The sequence below is a fragment of the Chiloscyllium plagiosum genome, unplaced genomic scaffold, assembly GCF_037043375.1.
Source record: "Chiloscyllium plagiosum isolate Xiang-an unplaced genomic scaffold, Cpla_swu_hap1 HiC_scaffold_22, whole genome shotgun sequence".
NCBI classification, from domain to species: domain Eukaryota; kingdom Metazoa; phylum Chordata; class Chondrichthyes; order Orectolobiformes; family Hemiscylliidae; genus Chiloscyllium; species Chiloscyllium plagiosum.
In genome coordinates, this window is record NW_028270160.1 from 67743407 (window position 1) to 67754872 (window position 11466).

The window sequence follows — 11466 nt, forward strand, 5'->3', positions numbered from 1 at the left end:
TGGACTCCAGTCTGAAAAAAACAACCCTCCAGCACCACCCTCTGTCATCTCCCTTTGATCTAGTAATATACCGTTAATTTTTGGAAGTTTAGTTTGCTTTAATGACTTGCGTGGGTTTTCAGGAAATTTAATAACATGACACGAGCTGAAAATCGCTTGCTGCAATTTAACCAAATACGCAGTCAGTCTTATGATAAAAGGCAGAAAAAGAAAATATTACCTGCGTTTCTTTCTGCACAGATTCTCCTCCACAAGCTGAATCTTTGCCACATTTTTCCTTATTTTTGGGCGATTTCCCTGGGACAGATATTCACTCAATCTACAAACATGGGTCCTGCTAAATACTACTTGAATTCAGATTAAAATAACTGAGAATCCTTTCTCCCAACTTGATGTATCATTGCTCCGTGCTCCTTATCAATACAATCTGCTCCAGGGGAGGTTGGAACTTCCAGCCTGCTGCCACAATGCCCCCTGCTTTATGCCAACAGAAGCTGCTCCATTTGAGATGGAGGTCCCAATCTGATATCACAATGCTCCTTTCTCCATGTCAATAGAAAGTACTACAGATGAGGTTGGAGTCCCAGCCCCGGCATTTCATGCACCTTTGTACCGTCACAGCGGGCTCGTCGTCATGCCCATTTCCAGTTTGATCTTCGCTGCTGCGCCACTCAGTCTCGCTTAGTTCAGCCCAGGGAACACGAGATTATATGATATTCCGCAACACTGGTTACTTATGCGGAATATCACACTTCTCCGTTTCATAAATCAGAATTCAAACATAGGCACTTTCAGAGATTTCCCTCTCTTCCATGGTCACTAACCCTCCTTTACATCGCTCATCCCATTTCACTGAGGCGTTCCATAATCTAACGCGCACATCGGCACCATTTTGTCTGTGCCGCTGCTGTCACTCTTGATGAGTAGACGTGTCCCATCCCATCATCGGGAACTTGAAACCAGTCGATCCATTTCAATCCTGGTCGTTGTGAAATCAATCATCATGTCGGAGCCTTTACTGACATGGACCAGAGATTATCTGTTAACAATTCGTCTTGATTTCCTGCCACTAAGCCAGTGTGAGAAACAAAAGCTCACTCACTTTAATAATTTCAGTCCGAGACAAATATCTGAATCCGCCATTTATTTATACACCTATAGGTGGGTGCCCTGTCTCATTACCAGGTAAGGTAATGACAAAATGCACACCAAATCCAACAAACTCTCGAAATTTATACAGTTTGAATCCCCATATTTTTCCTTATTCCATTGTTTGTTCCCTGCTTCGCTTACGTCACTCATTTCCTTAAGACTTATCCCACAACTTCTGTTTATCCTGTTTTGTCCGTGACAAACTCTTATCTCTGACTCCCATAAGGGTGTTTGACGTCAGTCTATTATAGATTATTGATTAGGCATATCTTTTCTTCTATCAGCATCTATTTCCATCCAGAGGCCACTTTGACCTCTTTGATTAGGGTTTGTTCCTGTGTCCCCGTGTAAGGGGGAAACAGATGCTTTCCTGTTTGCCCATATATCCACCATTGTTCTGTAATCACGTCTCATGCTTTCTTTTAGCTGAATATGTATTTTCTCATTCCCATTCTGTATCAGAATTTATACTTGCAGAAATAACATTAATTCATTTATATCCCACAATTTCCCCTTTTTCTTTTCATTACTATCTGTTATCTTCTGCATTTTTGTCTCTCTTTTTTTTTTAAACATTGTTCCCAAAATTCGCAAGCATCATTTCAGAGATTTCATCCATCTTAGTCTCACTCATCTCCTTATTATTTAGTTGATAAAGTTCCTCTGTCAAATTTCCCCTCAGGGGCATTCGTTTCACCAAGGCTGTTTCAATCAGCCTCTGGGTGAGCCCTCGTATACAGGGTATGACACAACAGCCAATGGCCACCAATACCCCGACTACTACTATCAGGGAAGTAAGGATAAAAACCACCACCCCCTTTCTCTGCTAAAATCATATCAAGGGCTATTCTGTTTTCCCATGCCATCCTACTTGTCGCATCAAGCTGTTCTGATATTCCTTTAACTGCCTCTCTTGTATAATTTTATAAATCGCTGTTGATTATAAAAAATGTAATTTATCCAATCTACATTTTTATTAATTGTTGCCCACCAAAAGAGAGCTGACTCAAAGCCTGCTGCAATCTGGTTACGAGCTTTGAATTCAGGTACTCCCCTAGGGACTCCTACCGAATCAAGATAAATCCTGTCATCAAAAGAATTATCTAACAGTAATCTCTTACCCCTTCTCTTTTTCCCTACTATCTTTTCCTTCTCAAATGCCAGGGTAAATGGAATTGCCAATTGTACAATTGCGCATATCCCTTTCCAATCCGGAGGTAGGGTGGGTCTCAATATTTTTCCTCCACAGTACCACCACAGATCCGCTCGGGGAACCTTTAGTGCTGAGTAGTTCCCTCCCTTCTTCGTTTCGGTAACATTCTTAATCTCTGTACATAATTTCAGCTCCCCCAAATGTCTCGACCGACTCGTACCTCGCCTGTGCACACATGACGTGTGATTTCCAACTGCGGCGGAAAATGTGGGGGGAACTTTTGCATCTTTCTCCTCCAAGGGAGGGAACATCAGAGATAGGGAGGTACAATTCCTATCATTCCATGCAGTCTCATCCTGATACAGGGCTATCATACATTTCATGCCCTTCCTGTCTCGCTTCCACCCGAGCGGAAAGGGAACCACTTGGGCCACTGGCCTACCGGAGGCATATGCATAGCAATTGCTTTTGTTCAGACTTTTTACAGTATACTTTACTCATTCAACCCAGGCATTTGTATCCCCGTACCCAGTCTGTATCTCGATGGTCTGTTTCAAATCCTTTACCTCTATAATTTTTACTACTGTAGGATCATTGGGAGAAGTGAAAGGTTGTATCTCATTACCCAGTAATTCTACCCATTTTTCCCTGTCCTATGCTAATTCGAAAACAACAGCCCACAAACTCCTTCCTATTTGCTTTCATTTCAATCCCAAATGTTTCATTTAATTGTACCTCATAAGTGCCACCTCCCAAAACCGCTCCGTGCCATGTGGTTTTTCTTATCATTAAATATATGGGGTTACACTTTTTATTGGGACAATCGCGTGCTGGTCGGAAGGGGGCCCGGTGTATTGTGACAAGACCATTATACCAGGTACCATCCCTGAGGCCATCCCCATAGGACTTAAGATGTATCTCTGAGTTGCGGTATTGTCTCTGATTAGCTACATTCCCACAATTTACTAAGCTACATACATCAGTGTCTATTACTTGTGGATTATCAGACTCAGGAACCATTAATAATACATATGAAAATGATATGTGACAAAATCCTAATACCAAGAGGGCTAGCATCATAACTTTAAGCATTCCCAGTATTCTGATCATTATGCTAAAACACAAAAAGGCTTAATATACAATCTTACAGAAATAATCCCGCGACCGCATCGCCACTGTATAGTCAATTACTCAAAGCTCTTTAGTCTGAGTTTCAGCGGGTTTTGTGTTGATTCGGCTGTCCAGACTTCTTCCTCAACTGGAGGGTCCACTGGCCCTTTGATCCGAATGTAGTGAGTCCAGCCTTTCTCCACCGTCCTTATTGCCGTTTTGGTAGTCAAAAGAGCCTGGTATGGCCCTTCCCAGTCTGGCTGCAGCTTAGTCTCTGTCCATGATTTTATTAAGACCAAATCTCCTGGCCGGATGGGATGAACAGCAAATTCAAGGGGCAGAGTCTGTGCCAATAGACCCTGTTTTCTGAGGAAAGATAAAGAGGAGGACAAGCCCAGTATATACTTCTTTAAAAACAAATCTTTAGTTTATGGAATTGGCAATTCTCCGTGTGTTCCCAGATAAGGTAATTCAAATAAGATTTCATAGGGGGATAGTCCCAAATCTTTCCTCCGCCAAGGGACAAGCCCAAAAGGCATCCTTTAAATCTATCACACTAAACCATTTGTGATCATGAGGGATCTTACTTAATAACGTGTAGGGGTTTGGCACCACTGGGTGCCTGATCTGTACTATTCGATTTAATGTTCTCAAATCCTGCACCAATCGATAAGTTCCATCAGATTTCCGTACTGGTAGAATTGGGGTATTATAAGGAGACATACATGGTTCTAATAGTCCATCTCTAATCAGTCCCTCAATTACTGGCTGCAGTCCCCGTTTACCTTCTATGGAAATAGGATATTGTCGTTCACAGACAACGTCCCCTTTCCGTTTTAAATTTATTGTAAGGGGAGGGATCTGTAGTTTTCCATGATTCCCTTCTCTAGCCCATACAATAGGGTCTATCTCTCTCTCTGCACCTCTGTCAATATTGCCAGTTGTACAACTAATTCTTCTTCCTGAATTCCAATCTCCAGTCCTAAAAGGATAATTAAATCTCTCCCCAGTAAGTTACTTCCTATATCAGGGATATACAGCAGTTCCCCTGTGATCCTATCCTTAGGACCTTCTATAATCATAGGTTCAAATACTGGAACAGTAAATCCTTCCCCTTTCACCACCGAAACAGTAATTGACCGTGTAAACATTTCTACTTTCTTTGGTTTAAAATTCGGCGATGACCGTGCTGCCCCTTATCTACTAGGGAGATTACCTCCTCCCTACACGGTCCCCCCTTCAAGTTTATCAAGGATTCCTGGTGGACCCCTGAGGGCAGGAACCCCTGAGACCCCTATTCTTCATCATAATTCATAAGCGGAATTGCCTTTTCTTCCCTTTGTAGATCAGGATACTCCCGCTTAAAATGCCCTATCTTTCCACAATAATAGCATCCTTCCTGTAGCGACTTCCATCTCTGCCCCTGTCGCTCAAACTCTCTATCAAATGTTCCCCCTTGTCCTCTCCCTCTTTACAAACACTTTCTGTGCCTCTCTCAACAATTCATCTAATGGTTTTTCACTCCATCCTTCTATCTTCTGTATCTTTCTCTGTATGTCTGGCCATGCTCTTGTCACAAAATGTACTTTCAAAAGACCCTGTGCCACTGGGTCCTCAGGGTTCATTCCAGAGTATTTCCGCATTGAGTCCCTTAATCTTTGCAAGAAAGCTGAGGGAGTCTCATCTTTCTCCTGTCTAATTTCAAAGGCTTTAATCAAATTCTGTGACTTCGGAACTGCCTCCCTTATTCCTTTTAGAATCAGGTCTTTCAATTCCCTCATTTCTTCTCTATGCTCCGGGTTTTGGTTTTCCCACTGGGGGTCTCTGAGGGGAAACTTCATCTCTCCCTGTCCAGCATCCCCATCTCCAATCGGGTGTTCCCTGTCCCATATTTTAATGGCAGTTCCTCGTACAAGTCCCCTTTCCTCCCCAGTAAATAATATATTCAAAATAGACATTAATTCAGCCCAGGTATACAGACTGGGCCCCAAAAATTGAACAATTTGTTCAGACAACCCCACCGGATCCTCAACCAGGACCTCCATTTCCTTTTTAAATGTTCTGACCTCCCCACTGGTGAGGGGGTCACTTACAAACCCAATCTCTTTGTCCCCTATGGGTACCTCCCAAAGGGGATAAGTCGTTACGTTTTTCCCCTTTTTCTTTTTTTTAAAGAAATATTGCAATATTTCTAGCTCCCCATAACTTCAAACACCAATTCATCAATTCATGCTTGACTAACCTTCAAAGCCTGTTCCTAACGTATAAATATATTTATATATATTTACGTTCATTTCTTCAGTATTTAATAGTCAAAATGCAAAATGCATACAGTTCCCAATTTTGCAATTCACTGTAAATACCCAGTTTTAGTCCTTTAATTTAGATCCAGAATTAGTTTCCTTAAATAGTCCTGACCAATCATTGCTCAATTACAATACTATAAGTCGTAAAATAATCAGAACTTGCCTTAAAAGAATTTGTCTACTCAAGTTTTTTAAAAAAAAAACTTCTAATGCATGAACAATGGCTGAATCCAAGGTCACAGATATTAACCATAGAATTTTGCTTTTACTACAATCTAATGTTGAACTGAAACTTCAACTGTCCTCCATAAATCGCTTTTATGTAAAGATAAAAGAGATTAGTTAGAAACTGATAGTAAGGCAGTCATGATCTGTAAAAAGAACAGGAGTTATCATTCCTTTTTTTCTTCTTCATAATCACAATAGAATCCTTAACCTTAAAAGAAATCATGTTAAATTTCCATAACAAAAATCAGATTCAAAACAGTCCTGGAACTCAAGCTCCAGGGAATAAAACACAAACATTCAATCACCAACAAACAAATGTTCACTCAAACCAAATCACAAAGGGTTAAACTTCCTACCAGCTGTACAGCTCTTTTCATTCTCTCTCTCTCTCTCTCTCTCGCACATTGACATATAAACTCAGATATTCACAAACCCAGTCTTCGTCCGATCTGTACTTTGGCCAGAAGACAGCGGGACGAAGAATGGAGTCCTTAGTCCATACAAAGCAACAATATTTAATCATCTTTCTCCCTTGCACAAGTATTATTTTGCCAATTTCCACAACATCCTGCCCAAAGGACTTTCCGGAGGAATGTTGTAAGGGACCCCGCCTCCATTTCCATTGTCTTTTCCTTACTTTGTTTCCCCGGAGGCTTTTTTCTTACCCAAAGCGCAAGCCATATTGAGTTCCTTCGTTAGTCCCTTATTAACTACTAAAACTCAATCCCGGCCACCAAGGCAATACTTAAAAGTCAATTTTCTTACCTTGGTCTGTGCACAGAGTTGCCTGGCCCCTTTTGTCACCGTATTTTCTATCGAGCTCCTATCACTGTCTGATTCAGATGTCTCTCTTATAGGATTCACATCAGTCACCTAAGGGAGCAGACCAAACCGGGACACGAGACCACTCCTCAATGGGGAACGGGACACGTCTTCCCAGTGTCCAAGGCCAGCCACTCCCCCCGGTGATGGAAGAAAATCCCGGACACGAGCCCCCAATTGTGAGAAACAAAAGCTCACTCACTTTAATAATTTCAGTCCGAGACAAATATCTGAATCCGCCATTTATTTATACACCTATAGGTGGGTGCCCTGTCTCATTACCAGGTAAGGTAATGACAAAATGCACACCAAATCCAACAAACTCTCGAAATTTATACAGTTTGAATCCCCATATTTTTCCTTATTCCATTGTTTGTTCCCTGCTTCGCTTACGTCACTCATTTCCTTAAGACTTATCCCACAACTTCTGTTTATCCTGTTTTGTCCGTGACAAACTCTTATCTCTGACTCCCATAAGGGTGTTTGACGTCAGTCTATTATAGATTATTGATTAGGCATATCTTTTCTTCTATCAGCATCTATTTCCATCCAGAGGCCACTTTGACCTCTTTGATTAGGGTTTGTTCCTGTGTCCCCGTGTAAGGGGGAAACAGATGCTTTCCTGTTTGCCCATATATCCACCATTGTTCTGTAATCACGTCTCATGCTTTCTTTTAGCTGAATATGTATTTTCTCATTCCCATTCTGTATCAGAATTTATACTTGCAGAAATAACATTAATTCATTTATATCCCACACCAGTATGGCACCTCACTTGCTACGTTTCCATTAATGCCACAGACGTTTATCTTTTAACCAGTTTGCCATGGTGAAATAAACTCACACTTTGTCAACCATACTATTCGAATTCTTGTGCTAGGTGGCTTTCAGTCTGACGTTATGCTGACTGGTTTGTGATCTCTACCACCAAGATGCTCTCCCGACGCCATTCCTCCTATTGTGCCACTCTTGTTTGTCTTGCCATGACTGATCAAAACAGTGCTCTTGAAATCACTTAAAAATCATTTCGCATTACAATGACACACTACATTGGAGTTGTGAAAAAAAACCATTATTCCCACCCTTGAATTTGATCATTATTGAGAGATTAATTGCCGTTAGCTCCACTGTACCACGAGATTGTTCGGGGCTCTGTGGCACTCTTCCAGCAGTATTACTGTGTTTTTTGTTCCTTCGCTGAATATTTGCCGTCGCGTTTGATGTTCATTGTAAAGCATCATTCCTCAGAACTACAATTTGTCATTCGACCAAAATCGCCAGACTTTTCATTTAAAGTCTCCTCCAGTGATACCAAAAGGGGAAAAAGTGAGAGTTTTAGCAGCAGATGAACTGAGATTCGGCCGAGTTATCAATTGTCAGCGTGTGGGGCACATGTGATCGAGGTAATGATAAGATTCAACAGCGCAACCCAGCAGCTTTCATGCTAAAAATTTATTTGGTGTTAGCTGCACAAAATGCCAGCGTCATTCCACTTCATTTCACAATCGGTCTTTTTTGTTTTTGGCTTGTCTTTTTCTCCTATAGTTCTCCCTGAATTACAGTAACTTTGTCTGACGTTCAAAATGCCTGCCTTTCTTATACCGCAAAAACCGGATTATCTCATTGGTTCGATGTTGGTAGAATAATCAATTCGAAATCGATTGGCTTTTAGTTTACTGAGACGTAATTGAAACTCGTTGGTTAAATTTGAATTGTCGTCAGAATAGCAACCATCTCAGGTACCTATTACACAGCCAAATGTTATATATTTGCAATATTCCAGTAAACTCTCATACTGCTGTCATGCGTTCTCAGTGCAGAACAACAGTCTTCCTCTCTTAAAGGTACAGTATACACTTTCAACTTCATAACAATCTGGAATTCCACATCAGGCTGTCACTGGCCCACCACACACAAAACTAGAAATAAAGACGTCAAATAAAAGACACTTATAAGTGAATGAGGAAGCAGTTAAATGTAGAGAAAGTGAGGACTGCAGATGCTGGAGATCAGAGCTGAAAATGTGTTGCTGGAAACGCCCTGAAGAAGGGCTCATGCCCGAAACGTCGATTCTCCTGCTCCTTGGATGCTCCCTGACCTGCTACGCTTTTCCAGCAACACATTTTCAGTAGTAAAATGTGCCTTGTCACAGTCAAAATGAAACAGGGGATAGAGAAAGATACTGTACTAGCCAGCACACAGAAAGTAGTCAAGTATTTTGCAGGAATCTACATCATAGGCATTGATTTCTTTTTACATGACATGGTGATGTGGTAGAATTACATGTTCACGCCAAGAGCAGTAGCCTGTAGTGTTTAGTGAACTACAACCCTGCTTCAGACACTTTCATTCAGTGTAAAATCCATATCTGGTAGTGGTGGAGTAAGGAACGTTCGAATACAGAGAGCAGAAGTAGAGGAGTGGGAAGAGCACAGAGGAATGTTGGGCTGGAAGCAGTGGTGGATTAATGGGGTGTAAGACCATGGAAGGATTTGACAGCAAATCTGAGAATTACGAAATCAGTGGAGAGGCATCCTGGGAACCAATGCAGATCAGTGAGTATTATTTTGTCAGAACAGAAGGGAAGTCAATGAGGAAATGACAGGCAGTTAGCTTAACATCTGTCACATGAATGCTTCTCGATATTCTTTTATTAAAGTTGTTGAGCAATGCAATTAGAGAAAGAAAATCAAGGGTATGATGCAAATTCAAGATACTTTACGAAAGTGTAGTCAGATTTAAACAGATTATTGAAGCTCTTTGTGGAGCTATCGTGTGCTATGGATAAACCGCCATGTCCTGATCCATTCGTGAGCCTGTCAAACTTCTCTTGAAGGCTCCCTCCATCCCCTCACAACGTACATTCTGATCCAGTTGGTGTTATCAACAAGTTTGGAAAAAATACAAGAGGTCCAAATGTCCAAGTTATGTATAATGGTTGGAACAATTTGGTTCAAGCATTGGATCATAGGATCCCTGCAATGCAGTCGCTGCAATGAGGCCCCACTCTCTCCCTATATTGCTGCATGTCGCATGCCAATCCACCTAGCCTGTACATTCCTGGATATAATGGGCAATTCACCTGAACCGTGAATGTTTGTACTGTGTGCAGAAACAGCAGCATCTGCAGGAATCTCACGCAGGCACTGAGAATGTGCACACTTCATGGAGGAAATTGCGTGAGGCTTAAATTGAAACCCGGTCTCTAGCACTGTGAAGCAGCAGTGCTGTCACTGATCCTTGTGGTGCTCCACCAGTAACAGAAAACCATCCTGAGAAAAGTGCACTTTTTCCTACTCTATGCTTTATAGCTGGTAAACAATCCTGAATGAATGCTAGGACGTTTTATGCAATCAAATTGTATTTCGTGATGTAGTGTGGGACCTGATAAAACACCTCCTGAACAAGCAAAACAGTGGGGTTCTAACGTGAATTCCACTCCACAGGAGACTTTGCAGAGATCACATAACTTGAAAGATGACTCCCAGCACATGCACATTCTCTCATTGTCTTCCTCTTTCTTCAACATTATGGGTGAAGCCTGTCTGGTCTATTTGACTCAAAGTTTAGTCCAGTTAACTTTTGAAGTACGACCTCTTCCTGTTCTTTTTGTGCCCTTGTTTCATATTTTGGGACATTTGATCTCCTAATGAAGGGCTCATGATTGGATGTTGACTGACGGCCTGTGTTTTTCCAGTACCACATTCTTCGACACTGATTGCGAGCATTTGCAATCCTCACTTTCTCCTTTTCCACAATCCTGACATTTGTAAAGTTTCTCACTGTGCTGATTCGCTTTGCGTCTTGCCAGGCCAGATGATCTTCTGAAGCCTCGCCCACACACACGTGCTCTGTTTATCCTGACTTTGAACGAGGTTTGTACCTTTCTGTTCAGAATTCCATATTATTCAGGTTAGGATAAATGATGTGACTCCGTCAGACTCTGCTGTGATCTTTGATCCAAATTTGCTGATTGCAAATCATCCTTCTAATACCGTGTAAAATTGATTTGAAGCATATAATTGTGAGAGAATCCATTCAAACATGCTTGGTCAAGTGCCTAAACAACTCTTTATGTGGCTCAGTGTCAAGTGTTGCCTTTTCACATTCCTGTGAATCATTTTGTACATTTTGATAGATGGAAGACGGGATAGAATTACAATCTGATGTTGTTGATTTGGATATCCATTGCAATTCCTTAATCATTTCCAGGTGTTTAACCTGTAACTCCTCACCTGCAATGATCTGGGACCACGTGCACTATTGCACTGCAGCAGTTCAAGAAGATCATTCATCGACTTCTACATCGGCAATTGGAGATTGACAATATCTGCCAGTCTTGCTCAAGAAAGCGCTGGAAAGTGGGGTAAACTAATTTGCTCAGGGAACTAGCATGGGCACGATGCGCCAAATTACATTCTGTTGTAATCATTCGGTAATTGTGACTAAAATTAAAGAAACAAATACTCACACTTTAGTCCATGGATCTGTTTCTGTATCCACCACCCAGTGAGAAAGCAGTTAATCGTTGGAGCATCTGCACTTTCAGACTCAGTGTTGCGAGAAACACGTGCAAGAAAATAATAGCAAAATACTGCAGCGACTGAAATACGTTTTAAAAAAAACAGGATATGCTGGGTTAAATTAGTTGGTCGGTTTGTATGTACAGGGAAAGAAGGAAGATGAATGTTTTAG

General features: G+C 41.4%; 1 long non-coding RNA gene across 1 annotated transcript; it reads right to left on the bottom strand.

Annotated features, from left to right (window-relative positions):
* Positions 1-1129: 1129 nt before the first annotated feature.
* Positions 1130-7522, bottom strand: LOC148146029 (uncharacterized). The gene is made up of 2 exons (XR_015760975.1): positions 6306-7522; positions 1130-3781 (listed from the first exon to the last, which is right to left on the bottom strand). It is a non-coding gene; the product is annotated as an uncharacterized LOC148146029 (long non-coding RNA).
* Between the last annotated feature and the right edge of the window lie 3944 nt (positions 7523-11466).